The following is a 15,666-nucleotide window of genomic DNA, read 5'->3' as shown; positions in this document are numbered from 1 at the left end:
TGTAACATCTGTGAAGGGATATTTGGGAGTGCATTGAGGCCTATGGGGAAAAAGAAAATGTCTCAGAGAAATACTAGAAAGGAGCTTTCTGAGAAACTGCTTTGTGATGTGGGCATTTATCTCACAGAAGTAAAACTTACTTTTGATTCAGCAGTTTTGAAACATGGTTTTTGTCCATTCTGTGAATGGACATTTGGAAAATCATTGAGGCCAATAGCAAAAAAAAAAGATTATATTCCATGGTAAAAACTAGAAGGAAGCTACCTGAACAAACGTTTTGTGTTGTGTGCATTCATCCCGAATAACAAGCTCTTTCTTATCATTTAGCACTTAGGAAACATTCTCTTTGTAGAATCTGCTAATGGACATTTGGGAGCTCATAGAGGCCTATGTTGAAAAAGAAAATATTTTCAGATATAAACAGAAAACAAGATTCCTGAAAATCTGCTTTGTGATATGTGCATTCATCCCACAGATTTAAACATTCATTTTAATTCAGTAGTTAAGAAACCTAGCTTTTGTCCATTCTGCAAACGGACATTTGGGAGCTCATTGAGTCCAAAGGCTAAAAAGTGAATACCCTATGATAAAAAATAGATTGAAGCTATCTGAGAAACTGCTTTGTGTTGTGTGCATTTATCTCAGATATTTCAAATGTTCTTTTCGTTTAGCAGGTTGGAAACACTGTTTTTTATAAAATCTGTGTATGGACATTTGGGAGCTCAAAGAAGCCTGTGTTGAAAAAGAAAGTGTCCACAGATAAAAACTAGAAGGAAGTTATCTGAGAAACTTCTTTGTGATGTATGCATTCATCTCGAATAGTTGAACCTTTCTTTTCATTCAGAGTTTTGGACCACCTTTTTTGTCCTTTCTGTGAATGGACATTTGAAAGTGCAATTAGGCCCAAGGTAAAAAGGAAAATATCTTCAGATAAAAATTACAAAGACGTTTTCTGAGAAACTGCTTTGTGAAGTGTGCATTCAACTTGCATGGTAAACCTTTCTTTTGATTCAGCAGTGTGGAAACACTGTTTTTGACCTGTCTGTGAATGAACATTTGGGAGCTCACTGAGGCCAATGGCAATAAAGGAATATCCCAGGACAAAAACTAGAAGGAAAGTATTTGAGAAGCCGCCTTGTGATGTGTGAATTCATCTTGCAGAATTAAACATTTCTTTTCATCCAGCAGTATGGAAACACTGTTTTTGTAGAATTTGTCAAGGTATATTTGGGAGTGCATTGAGGCCTATGGTGAAAAAGAAAATATCTTCAGAGAAAAACTTGAAAGAAGCTTTCTGAGAAACTGCTTTGTGATATGTCATTGATCTCACAGAGTTAAAGATTTGTTTTGATTCAACAGTTTGGAAACACTGTTTTTGTCCATTCTGGAAATGGACATTTGGGAGATCATGTAGGTCAATGGCGAAAAAGTAAAAATCCCAGGATGAGAACTTAAAAAGAGCTATCTGAGAGGGCATTTTGTGATGTGTGCATTCATCTCACAGAGTTAAAACTTTCTTTTCATTCAGCAGTTTGGAAACACTTTTTTTGTCTATTCTGAGAATGGACATTTGGGAGCTCATTGAGGTCAGTGACGAAAAAGGGAATATTTCAGGATAAAAACTAGAGGGGCTCTTTTCCTTTCTCTGCCATCATGGTGTGTTCTTGCCTCCACTTCTCACCATGTCTTCTCACGAGACTTTCAGGATTAAGTGATTCCTGGCCAAGAAACAAAAGCAAAATCGTCTGATTCCCCAGTGGATTCGGATGAAAACTGGAAATAAAATAAGGTACAACTCCAAAAGGAGACATTGGGAAAGAACGAAGCTGGGTCTATAAGGAATTGCACATGAGATGGCACATATATTTGTGCTGTCTGAAGGTCACGATCACATTACTGTATCAAACTGAAAATGTCACCACTCTCTGGAGAGTTTGATGTATTTTCCTCTCTGAATCTATTATGAATGCGTTGGTTGGCTGGGTTCAGTAATAAATATGTAAGGCCTTTCATTTCAAACAAACAAACAAACAAAAACTTGAGGGAAGTTACCTGAGAAACTACTTTGTGATGTACGTATTCACCTCACAGAGTTAACACTTTCTTTTCACTCTGCCATGTGGAAACACTGTTTTTGCAGAATCTGCAAAATTGTATTTGGGAGCTCATTGAGGCCTACTGTGAAAAAGAAAGTATCTTCAGATATAAACTGGAAAGAAGCCTTCTGAGAAACTGCTTTGTGATGTGTTCATTCATCTCACAGAATTAAACCTTTCTTTGATTTAGCAGTTTGGAAACTGTTTTTGTCTATTCTGTGAATGGACATTTTGGAGTTCATTGATGCAAATGGCAAAAAAGTGAACATCCCAGGTTAAAAACTAGAAGGAAGCAATTGGAGAAACGGTTTTGTGATATCTGCATTCATCTGGCAGAATTAAACTTTTCTATTCATTCAGCAGTGTGGAAACACTGTTTTTTAAGACTCTGTGAAGGGATATATTTTGGAGCATATTGAGGTCAATGGTTAAAAACAAAATATCTTCAGGTAAACACTAGAAATAAGCTTTTGGGGAAACTGCATTGTCATGTTTGCTTTCATCACACAGAGTTAAAGCATTCTTTTCATTCAGCAGATTGGTAACCCTGTTTTTTTCCATTCTGCGAATGGCCTTTTGGGAACTCATTGAGGCCAAAGGTGAAAAAGTAAATACCCCAGGATAAAAACTAGAAGGAAGCTATCTGAGAATCTGCTTTGGGATGTGTGCCTTTATCTCAAATAGTTCAATCTTTCCTTTCATTTAGCAGTTTTGAAGCAGGGTTTTTGTAGGATCTGTGAATAGACATTTAGGAGGTCATTGAGGCCTATGTGAAAAAATACCTTAAGATAAAATATGGAATGAGCTTTCTGAGAAACTACTTTTTGATGTATGCATTGATCTGACAGAGTAAAAAATATTTTTTGATTCACCAGTTTGGAAACACTGTTTTGTTCATTGTGCAAATGGACATTTTTGAGCTCACTGAGGCCAATGGCAAAAAAAGAATATTACAGAATAAAAACTCTAAAAAAGCTACCTGAGAAAATGCTTTTTGTTCTGAGGATTCATCTCCCAGACTTAAACTTTTCTTTTCATTCAGCAATTAGGAAACACTGTTTTTGTGGAATCAGTGAAGGATTATTTGGGAATGCATTGAGCCATATGGTAAAAAAGAAAATATCTTCAGATAAAAACTAGAAACCGCTAGTTTGAGAAACCGCTTTGTGATGTGTGCATTTATCTCATAGGGATAAACCTCCCTTTTCACTCAGCAGTTTAAAAAGACTGCTTTTGTAGAATCTGTGATGGGATATTTGGGAGCACATTGAGACCTAAGGTGAAAAAGAAAATATCTTCTGTTAAAAACTAGCAAGAAGATTTCTCAGAAACCGCTTTGTGATGTGTGCATTTATCTCACAGAACTAAATCTTACTCTTCATTCAGCAGTTTGGAAACACTGTTTTTGTTCATTCTGAGAATGAACATTTCGTACATCGTTGAGGTCCATGGTGAAAAGGCATTTATCTCAGGATAAAAACTAGAAGGAAGCTATCTGAGAAACCACCTTGTGATGTGTGCATTTATATCAAAGAGTTAAATCATTAGCAGTTTGAAAACAGTGTTTTTGTCCATTCTGTGAAAAGATATTTGGGAGTTCATTGAGGCCAGTGACGAAAAAGAGAATATTCCAGGATAAAAACTAGAAGGAAGCTGTGTGAGAAACCACTTTGTGATGCATGCATTCATCTCATAGAATTAAAACTTTCTTTTGATTCAGCAGTTTGGAAACTCTGTCTTTGTCCACTTTGTGAATGGACATTTGGTAGTTCATTGAGGTCAATGGTGAAAAAGCGAATATCCCAAGATAAAAGCTACAAGAAGGCTTTCTGAGAAACAGCTTTGTGGTGTGCACATTCATCTCACTGTGTTAAACACTAACCTTCATTCTGCAGTTTGGAAAATGCTTTTGTATAATCTGTGAAGGGATGTTTGGGAGCACATAGAGGACTATGGTGAAAAAGAAATTATCTTCAGGTAAAAACTAGAAAGAAACTGTCTGAGAAACTGCTTTGTGATGTAGGCACTCATCTCACAGAGTTAAACTTTATTTTGATTCAGCAATTTGGAAACACTATTTTTGTCCATTCTGCAACTGGACATTTTGGAGTTCACTGGGGCCAATGGCAAAAAAAAAAAAAAAAAAAAAAAAAAATCCCAGGTTATAAAGTAAAAGGAAGCTCTCTGAGAAACATCTTTGTGATGTTGGCATTCATTTTGCAGAGCTAAATCATTCTTTTCATGAAGCAGCTTGGAAATCCTGTTTCTGTAGAATCTGTGAAGGGATATTTGGGAGTGCATTGAGGCCTATGATGAAAAAGAAAATATGTTCATACAAAAACTAGGAAGAAGCTTTCTGCAAAAATGCTTTGTGATGTGTGCATTCATCGTTCAGAGTTAAATCTTTCTTTTCATTCAGCAGTTTGCAAATGCTTTTTGTAGAATCTGCAAAGGAATATTTGAAAGCACATTTAGGCCTATGATGAAAAAGAAAATATCTTCAGAAAAAGCTAGAAAGAAGCTTTCTGAGAAACCACTTTCTCGTGTGTCCATTCATCTCACAGAGTTAAAACTTTCCTTTCATTCTGCCATTTGGAAACAATGTTTTTGTCCATTTTCTGAATGGACGTTTGGGAACTCATTGAAACCAATGGTGAAAAAGCATACATCTCAGGATAAAACCCAGAAGGAAGCAATCTGATAAATCACTTAATGATGTGCACATTCATCTCGCAGAGTTATATGTTTCTTTTCATTCAGCAGTTGAGACACTTTTTGTATAAACTGTAAAGGATATTTGGGAGCACATTGAGGACTATGGTGAAAAAGAAAATATGTTCAGATAAAAGCTAGAAGGAATCTTTCTGTGACACCACTTTGTGATGTGTGCATTCATCTCACAGAGGTAAACATTTCTTTTGATTCAGCAGTTTGGAAAAACTGTTTTTGTCCATTCTGCGAATAGACAATTGGGAGCTCATTATGGACAATGTTGAAAAAGGAAATACCCCAAGATAAAAACTACAAGGAAGGAAGCTATCTGAGAAACTGCTTTGTGATGTGTATATTTATCTCACAGAGTTACATCTTTCTTTTCATTCAGGAGTTTCAAAACAGTGTTTTTGTAGATTCTGCAAAGGGATACTTTGGATCGCATTAAAGTCTATGGTGAAAAAGGAAATATCCTCAGATAAAAACTAGAAAGAATTTTTGTGAGAAACTGTCTTGTGATGTGTGGATTCATCTCAAAGAGTTAAGCATTTCTTTTGAAGGATCAGTTTGGTAACATTGTTTTAGTAGAATCTGTGAAGAGATATGTGGGAGTGCATTGAGGCCTATGGTTAAAAAGGAAAGATCCTCAGATAAAAACTACAAAGACTCTTTCTGAGAAACTACTTTGTGATGTGTCCATTCATCTCACAGAGTTAAACCTTTCCTTTTATTCAGTCATTTGAAACACTGTTTATTTCCATTCTTGGAATGGACATTTTGGAGCTCACTGAGGCCAATGGTGAAAAAGTGTACATCCCAGGATAAAATCCAGAAGGAAGCAGTCTGAGAAATAGCTTTGTGATGTGTGCATTTATCTCAAAGAGTTAAAACTTTCTTTCAATTCAGCAGCTTGGAAACACTGTTTTTGTCCATTCTGTGAGTGGACATTTCAGTGCTCGTTGAGGCCAGTGGCAAAAAAGTGAATATACCAGGGTAAAACTACAGGGAAGTTATCTAAGAAGCCACTTTGCCTTGTTTACATTCATCTCCCAGAGGTAAACCTTTGTTTTGATTCAGCAGTTTGGAAACATTATTTTGTAAATTTTGTGAATGGGCATTTCGGAGCTCATTGAGACCAATGGCCAAAAAGTGAATATCCCAAAGTAAAAACTAGAAGGAAATATCTGAGAAATTGCTTTGTGATGTGTGGATTCATCTCACAGAGTTATACCTTTCTTTTCATTCAGCAGTTTTAAAATATTTTTGGTTTAGAATCTGTGAAGGGATACTTGGGAGCACATTCAGGTCTATGGTGAAACAGGAAATATCTTCAGATAAAACTTAGAAGGAATCTTTCTGTGATACCACTTTGTGATCTATGCATTCATCTCACAGAGGTAAAAATTTATTTTGATTCAGCAGTTTGGAAAACAGTTTTTGTCCAATCTGCAAATGGCCAGTTGGGAGCTCATGAAGGCCAATGTTGAAAAAGGAAATATCCCAGGATAAAAACAAGGAGGAAGCTATCTGATAAATTCCTTTGTGATGTGTGCATTTATCACACAGAATAAAATCTTCCTTTTCATTCATCAATTTGGAAACATTTTTTGTAGAATCTGCAAAGGGATATTTTGGAGCGCATTGAAGCCTATACTGAAAAACAAAATACCTTCAGATAAAAACTAGAAAGAAGCTTTATGAGAAACTGGTTTGTGATGTGTGAATTTATCTCACAGAGCTAAACCTTTGTTTTGATGAAAAAGTTTGGAAACACTGTTTTTGTAGAATCTGGCAAGAGATGTGTGGCAGCGCATTGAGGCCTATGGTTAAAAAGAAAATTAATTCAGATAAACACTAGAAAGAAGCTTTCTGAGAAACTACTTTGTGATGTGTCCATTCAGCTCACAGAATTAAAACTATCTTTAGATGGAACACTTTGGAAACAATGTTATTTTAGGATCTGTGTAGGGATATGTTGCAGCACATTGAGGCCTATGGTGAAAAGATAAATATTGTCACATAAAAAATAAAAAGAAACTTTCTGAGGCACTGTTTTCTGATGTGTGCATTCATCTTACAGAGTTAAACCTTTCTTTTCATGCAGCAGTTTGGAAGCACTGTTTTTGTAGAATCTGTCAAGGGATATTTTGGAGCACACTGGAGACTGTGGTGAAAAAGGTAATATCTTCAGATAAAAACTAGAAATAAGCTTTCTGAGATACTGCTTTGTGATGTGTGCATTCATCTCAAAGAATTAAAACTTTCTTGATGGAGCAGTTTGGCAACACTGTTTTTACAGAATCTGCAAAGGGGTAATTGGGATCCTCTTCAAGCCTATGGTGAAAAGTCAAATATCTTCAGATAAAAATTAGAAAACTTTCTGGGAAAATACTTTGTGATGTGTGCATTCATCTCACAGAGGTAAACTTTTCTATTGGTAGAGCAGTACAGAAACACTGTTTTTGTAGAATTTGAAAAGGGATATTTCACAGCACATTGAGGTCTACATTGATAAGAAAAATATCTTTAGTTAAAAATGTGAAAGAAGCTTTCTGAGAAATGGGTTTGTGATGTGTGCTTTCATCTTACCGAGAAAAACCTGTCTTTTGATGGAACAGTTTGGAAACACTGTTTTTGTAGATTCAGCGAAGGGATATTTTGCAGTGCATTGTGGCCTAGGTTGAATAGACAAATCAGATAAAAAATAGAGAGAAGCATTCTGAGAAATTGCTCTGAGATGTGTACATTCATCTGACAGAGTTAAGTCTATCTTTTGATGGAGCCGTTTGAAAACACTGTTTTTGTAGAATCTGTGAATGCTTGTTTGGGAGCACATACAGGCCTATGCTGAAAAGAGAAGTGTCTTCAGATAAAAACTAGAAAGAAACTTTCTAAGAATCTGCTTTGTGAAATGAAAATTCACTTCACAAAGTTAAACATTTCTATTGATGAACCAGTTTGGACAAACTGTTATTGTAGAATCTGTGAAGGGATATTTGGGAGTACACTGAGGCCTATGATGAAAAAGGAAATATCTTCAAATAAAATAAGAAAGAAGCTTTCTGAGAAACTGCTTTGTGATGTGTGCATTCATTTCATAGAGATAAACCTTTCTCTTGATGGGGTAGTTTGGAAACACTGTTTTTGTATAAACTGCCAAGGGATATTTGGGAGCTTATTCAGGCCTATGGTGAAAAAAGAAACATCTTCAGATAAAACTAGAAAAAAGTATTCTGAGAAAGTGTGTTATGATGTGTGCATTAGTCTCACAGAGTGAAACCTTTCTTTTGATGGAACAGTTTCAAAACACTGTTGTTGTAGAATTTGCTAAGGGATATTTTGGAGTGCATTGGCGTCTACATTGGAAAAATAAATATCTTCAGGTAAAAAGTGGGAAGAAGCTTTCTGAGAAACTGCTTTGTGATGAGTGCATTCATCTTACAGTGTTAGACTTTTCTTTTCATGGAGCAGTTTGGAGACACTGTTTTTGTACAATCTGCCAAGGATATTTTGCAGTGAATTGAGGCCCATGGTGAAATGACAAATATCTTTATATAAAAACAATAAAGATACTTTCTGAGTACCTGCTTTGTGATGTGTACATTCATCTCTCAGAGGTAAACTATTATTTTGATGGAGTGGTTTTGAAACACTGTTTGTTTGTTTGTTTAAGAATCTGTGAAGGTATATTTCAGAGAGAATTGAGACCTGGTGAGAAAAAGGAAATATCTTCAGATAAAAATCAAAAAGAAGCTTTCTGAGAAACTGCTTTGTGATGTGCACATTCATCTCACAGAGTTAAAACTTTATTTCAATGGAGCAGTTTTTAAGCAATGTTTTTGTAGAATCTGCAAGGGGATATTTGGGAGTGCATTGAGGCCTAGGATGATGAAGTAAATATCTTTAGATAAAAATTGGAAAGAAGTTTTCTGAGAAACTGCTTCATGATATGTGCATTCATCTCACATAGTTAAAGATTTCGTTGGTTTGAGCAGCATGGAAACACTGTTTTTGTAGAATTTTCGTGGGGATATTACACAGAGCATTGGGGCCTATCATGAAAAAGGAAATATCTTCAGATAAAAGCTAGAAAGAAGGTTTTGTTTCTGTAGAATCTGCAAAGGGATTTTGAGGAACACATTGAGGCCTATGGTCAAAAAGAAAATATATTCAGATAAAAACTAGAAAGAAGCATTTTGAGAAACCGTTTTGTGATACGTGCATTCATCTCACAGAATTGAACCATCGTATTGATGGAGCAATATGGAAACACTGTATTTGTAGGAACTGAGAGGGATATCTTGAAGTGTATTGAGACTTATGATGAAAAAGGAAATAGCTCCAGATAAAAACAAGAAAACAGATTTCTGAGAAACTGTGTTGTGATGCATGCATTTATCACACTGAGTTAAACCTTTATTTTGATGGAGGAGTTTGTAAACACTGATTTTGTAGAATCTGCGAAGGGATATTCAGGAGCATGTTGAGGCCTATGGTGAAAAAGGAAATACCTTCAGATAAAATGTATAAAGAAGCTTTAGAAACATTGTTTTTGCAGAATCTTCGAAGGGATACTGGGGAGCCCATTGAGGGCTATGGTGAAAAAGGAAATGTCTTTAGATAAAAAGTAGAAACTACCTTTCTGAGAAACTGCTTTGGGATGAGTGCATTAATCTCACCTATTTAAATCTTTCCTTTGTTGGAGCAGATTGGAAACACTATTATTGTAGAAACTGCAAAGTGATAGTTGGGAGCGTATTAAAGCCTATTGTGACAAAGGAAATATCTTCAGATAAAAATTAGAGAGAAGCTTTCTGAGAAACTGCTTTGCAATGATTGCATTCATCTTATTGAGAAAAATATTCATTTTGATGGAGCATTTTGGAAACACTGTTTTGTACAATCTGTGAAGGGATACTTGGGAATGCATAGAGGTCTATGTTGAAAAAGGAAATATCTTCAGGTAAAAACTAGAAAGAAGGTTTCTGAGAAACTGCTTTGTGATGTGTGTATTCATCTCAGAGAGTTAAGTTTTTCTTTTTATGGAGCAGTTTTAAAATACTGTTTTTGTAGAATACGTGAAGGGATAGTTGGGAGCACTTTGAGGCCTGTGGTGAAAAGAGAAATATCTTCAGATAAAAACTAGAAAGAACCTCTCTGAGAAGCTGCTTTGTGGTGTGTGCATTCATCTACAATGTTAAACCTTTCTCTTGATGGAGCAGTTTGGAAACACTGTTTTTGTAGATCTGTGAAGGGATGATTGGGATCACTTTGAGGCCTGTGGTGAAAAAGGAAATATCTTCTGATTAAAAACTAGAAAGAAGCTTTCTGAGAAACTGCTTTGTGTGATGTGTGCATCTTTTCAAAGAGGTAAATCTTTCTTTTGATGAAGCAGTTTGGAAACTCTGTTTTTGTAGAATCTGTGAAGGAATATTTGGGAACACTCAAAGGCCTATGGTGAAAAAGGAAGTATCTTCAGATAAAAACTAGAAAGAAGTTTTCTGAGAAGCTGCTTTGTGGTGTGTGCATTCATCTCACATAGTTAAAGCTTTATTTTGATGGAGCATTTTGGAAACACTAGTTTTTTAAAATCTGCAAAGGGATATTTGGGAGCCCTTTGAGGCCAATGTCAAAAAGAGAAATATCTTCAAATAAAAGCTAGAGAGAGACTTTCTGAGAAGCTGCTTTGTAGTGTGTGCATTCATATCAAATAATTAAATATTTCTTTTGATGAAGCAGTTTGGAAACACTGTTTTTGTAGAATATGTGAAGGAATATTTTTGAATGCATTGAGGCCTATGGATGTGGAGGAAAAGGAAGCATTTTCAGGTAAAAACTATAAGGAAGCTCTCTGAGAAACTCCTTTGTGATGTGTGCATTCATCTCACATAGTTAAAGCTTTCTTTTGCTGGAGCAGTTTGGAAACACTAGTTTTGTAAAATCTGTGAAAGGATATTTGGGAGGACTTTGAGGCCAGTGATGAAAAGGGAAATATCTTCCAATAACAACTAGAAAGAAGTTTTTGGAAACACTGTTTTTGTAGAATCTGTGAAGGGATATTGGGGAGCACACTGAAGCCTTTGGTAAAAAACGAAATACCTTCATATAAAAACTAGGAAGAAGGTTTCTGAGACACTACTTTGTGACGTATGCATTCATCTCACAAAGTTAAATATTTTTCTGATGAATCAGTTTGGAAACACTGTTTTTGTAAAATTTGTGAAGGTATATTTGGGAGCGCACTGAGGCCTATGGTGAAAAGAGAAATATCTTCAGATTAAAATCAGAAGGAGGCTTTCTGAGAAACTGCCTTGTGATGTGTGCGTTCATATCACAAAATTAAACCTTTCTTTTATGGAGCAGTTTGGAAACATTGTTTTTGTAGAATCTGCAAAGGGATATTGTGGAATGCATGGAGGCCTAAGGTGAAAAATCAAATATCATCAGATAAAAAGTAAAAAGAAGCTTTCTGAGAAACTGGTTTGGGTTGTGTTCATTCATCTCACACAGTTAAACCTTTCTTTTGATGCAGTCGCTAGGCAACACTGCTTTTTTAGTATCTGCAAAGGGATATTTGGTAGCGCATTAAAGCCTATTGTGAAAAAGGAAATATCTTCAGATAAAAACTAATCTGCCTTCATCTCACAGAGTGAGATGCAGAAGCTTGGAAACACTTTTTTTTTTCTTTTACCATATTCAAAGGTATATTTGGGAGTGCACTTAGGCATATGGTGAAAAAGGAAATATATTCAGATAAAAACTAGAAAGACGCTTTCTGGGAAGCTGCTTTCTGATGTGTGCCTTCATCTCAGAGAGTTAAACCTTTTTTGAAGTAGCACTTTGGAAACACTGTTTTTGAAGAATCTGCAGAGAGATATTTTGCAGTGCATTGAGGGCTATGGTGAAGAGACAAATATCTTCAGACAAAAACTAAAAAGAAGCTTTTTAAGAAATTGCTTTGTGATGTGTGCGTTCAGCTCACAGAGTCAATTTTTTCTTTTTATGGAGCACTTCAGAAACACTGTTTTTGTAGAATCTGTGAAGAGATATTCTGTTGCACTTTGAGGCTATGGTGAAAAGACAGATATCTTCAGACAAAAACGAGAAAGATTCTGAGAAACTACTTTGTGATGCATGCATTAATCTCACAGAGTTAAACCTTTCTCTTTTTTATTTTAAATTTTACTGATTTCTACTTTTATCTTTATCATTTCTGTTTTTTGTTTTCTTTTTTTTTGTATTATACTTTATGTTCTAGGGCATATGTGTACCACATGCAGGTTTGTTACATATGTATACATGTGTCATGTTGGTGTGCTGCACCCATTAACTCGTCATTTACATTAGGTATATCTCCTAATGTTATCCCTCCCCCTCCCTCTCCCCCCACCCCACAATAGGCCCCAGTGTGTGATGTTCCCCTTCTTGTGTCCAAGTGATCTCATTGTTCAAGTCCCACCTATGAGTGAGAACATGCCGTGTTTGGTTTTCTGTCCTTGTGATAGTTTGCTGAGAATGATGGTTTCCAGCTGCATCCATGTCCCTACAAAGGACACGAATTCATCCTTTTATATGTCTGCATAGTATTCCATGGTGTATATATGCCACATTTTCTTAATCCAGTCTGTCATTGATAGACACTTGGGTTGACTCCGAGTCTTTGCTATTGTGAATAGTGCCACAATAAACATACATGTGCATGTGTTTTTATAGCAGCATGATATATAATCCTTTGAATATATCCCCAGTAATGGGATGGATAGGTCAAATGGTATTTCTAGTTCTAGATCCTTGAGGAATGACCACACTGTTTTACACAATGTTTGAACCAGTTTACAGTCCCATCAATAGTGTAAAAGTGTTCCTATTTCTACAGAACCTCTCTGGCACCTGTTGTTTCCTGACTTTTTAATGATTGCCCTTCTAACTGGTGTGAGATGGTATCTCATTGTAGTTTTGATTTGCATTTCTCTGATGGCTGGTGATAATGAGCATATTTTCATGGGTCTGCTGGCTGCATAAATGCCTTCTTTTGAGAAGTGTCTGTTCATATTTGCCCACTTTTTGATGGGGTTGTTTGTTTCTTCTTGTAAATTTGTGTGAGTTCTTCATAGCATCTGGATATTAGTCCTTCGTCAGATGAGTAGATTGCAAAAATTTTCTCAGGTTCTGTAGTTTGCCTGTTCACTCTGATGATAGTTTCTTTTGCTGTGCAGAAGCTCTTTAGTTTAATTAGATCCCATTTGTCAATTTTGGCTTTTGTTGCCATTGCTTTTGGTGTTTTAGACATGAAGTCCTTTCCCATGCCTAGGTCCTAAATAGTATTCCCTATGTTTGCTTCTAGGGTTTTTATGGTTTTAGGTCTAACATTTAAGTCCTTAATCCATCCTGATTTAATTATTGTATAAGTAGTAAGGAAGGCATCCAGTTTCAGTATTCTACTTATGGCTAGCCAATTTTCCCAGCATCATTTATTGAATAGGTAATCCTTTCCCCATTTCTTGTTTTTGTCAGATTTGTCAAAGATCAGATGGTTGTAGAGTGTGGCATTATTTCTGAAGACACTGTTCTGTTCCATTGGTTTATATCTCTGTTTTGGTACCAGTACCATGCTTTTTTGGTTACTGTAGCCTTGTAGCATAGTTTGAAGTCAGTTAGCATGATGCCTCCAGCTTTGTTCTTTTGACTTAGAATTGTCTTGGCAATGTAGGCTCTTTAAAACTGTGTATAATGGGAAATTTACAACATTAAATGCCCACAAGAGAAAGTAAGGAAGATCTAAAATTGACAGCCTAACATCACAATTAAAAGAACTAGAGAAGCAAGAGAAAACACATTCAAAAGCTAGCAGAAGGCAAGAAATAAGTAATATCAGAGTAGAGCTGAAGGAGATAGAGACATAAAAATCCTTCAAATAAACAAGGAATCCAGGAGTTGGTTTTTTGAAAAGATCAACAAAATTGATTGCTGACAAGACTAATGAAGATGAAAGTAGAAGAATCAAACAGATGCAATAAAAAGTGATAAAGGGGATACCACCACTGACCCCACAGAAATACAAACTACCATCAGAGAATACTATAAACACCTCTATGAAAATAAATTAGAAAATCTAGAAGAAATGGTTAAACTCCTGGACACATACACTCTCCCAAGACTAAACCAGGAAGAAGTTGAATCCCAGAATAGATCAATGGCAGGTTCTGAAATTGAGGCAAAAATAGCCTACCAACAAAAAAAAGTCAGGGCCAGATGGATTCACAGCTGAATTCTACCAGACGTACAAGGAGGAGTTGGTACCATTCCTTCTGAAACTATTTCAATTAATAGAAAAAGAGGGAATCCTCCCTAACTCACTTTATGAGGCCAACATCATCCTGATACCAAAGCCTGACAGAGACACAACAAAAAAAGAGAATTTTAGACCAGTATCCCTGATGAACATTGATGCAAAAATCCTCAATAAAATACTGGCAAAGCAAATTCAGCAGCACATCTAAAAGCTTATCCACCATAAACAAGTGGGCTTCATCCCTGGAATGCAAGGTTTGTTCTACATATGCAAATCAGTAAAGGTAATCCAGCATGTAAACAGAAGCAAAGAAAAAAACCACATGATTATCTCAATAGATGCAGAAAAAAATTCAACAGCTCTTCATGCTAAAAACTCTCAATAAATTCGGTACTGATGGAATGTATCTCAAAATAGTGAGAGCTATTCATGACAAAAAACAGCCAATATCATACTGAATGGGCAAAAACTGGAAGTATTCCCTTTGAAAACTAGCACAAGACAGGGATACCCTCTCTCGCCACTCTTATTCAACATAGTGTTGGAAGTTCTGGCCAGTGCAATCAGGCAAGAGAAAGAAATAAAGGGTATTCAATTAAGAAAAGAAGAAGTCAAATTGTTCCTGTTTGCAGATGACATGATAGTATATTGAGAATACTCCTTCATCTCAGCCCAAAATCTCCTTAAGCTGATAAGTAACTTCAGCAAAGTCTCAGGATACAAAATCAATGTACAGAAATCACAAGCATTCTTACACACGAATAACAGCCAAACAGAGTCAAATCGTGAATGAACTCCCATTCACAATTGCTTCAAATATAATAAAATACCTAGTAATCCAACTTACACGGTGTGTGAAGGACCTCTTCGAGGAGAACTACAAACCACTGCTTAATGAAATAAAAGAGGACACAAACAAATGGAAGAACATTCCATGCTCATGGATAGAAGGAATCAATATAGTGAAAATTGCCATACTGTCCAAGGTAATTTATAGATTCCATGCCATCCCCATTAAGGTACCAATGACTTTCTTAACAGAACTGGAAAAAACTACTTTAGAGTTAAACCTTTCTTTGGAATACGGAGTTTGGAAACACTTTTACTGTAGATTCAGTGAAGGTATATTTGGGTGTGCCTTGCGGCCTATTGTGAAAAAGAAAATATCTTCATATAAAAACTAGAATGAAACTTTCTGAGAAATGGCTTCATGACGTGTGCATTCAGCTAACAGATTTAAACCTTCCTTTTGATGGAGCACTTTGGAAACACTGTTTTTTTTAGAATCTGTGGAGGGATATTCTGCTATCCTTTGAGGCCAATGGTGAAAAGGAAAATATCTTCAGAAAAAAATCTAGAAAGACACTTTCTGAGAAACTGCTTTGTGATGTGTGCATTCATCTCACAGAGTTAAATCTTTCTTTTGAATGAGCAGTTTGGAAGCACTCTTTCTGTAGAATCTGCGAAGGGATATTTGGGTGTACAATGAGGCCTATGGTGAAAATGGAAATAACTTCAGATAGAAACTAGAAAGAAGCTTTGTGGTGTGTTCAGTCATCTCACATA

General features: G+C 35.9%; 1 pseudogene; it reads left to right on the top strand.

Annotated features, from left to right (window-relative positions):
* Window positions 1-1,682: 1,682 nt before the first annotated feature.
* Window positions 1,683-1,995, top strand: LOC114669736 (large ribosomal subunit protein eL39 pseudogene; annotated as a pseudogene).
* The last annotated feature ends 13,671 nt before the right edge of the window (window positions 1,996-15,666 follow it).

This window comes from Macaca mulatta, chromosome 20 (assembly GCF_049350105.2).
Source record: "Macaca mulatta isolate MMU2019108-1 chromosome 20, T2T-MMU8v2.0, whole genome shotgun sequence".
Lineage (NCBI taxonomy): Eukaryota > Metazoa > Chordata > Mammalia > Primates > Cercopithecidae > Macaca > Macaca mulatta.
This window is presented reverse-complemented; position numbering and strand designations above follow the sequence as displayed.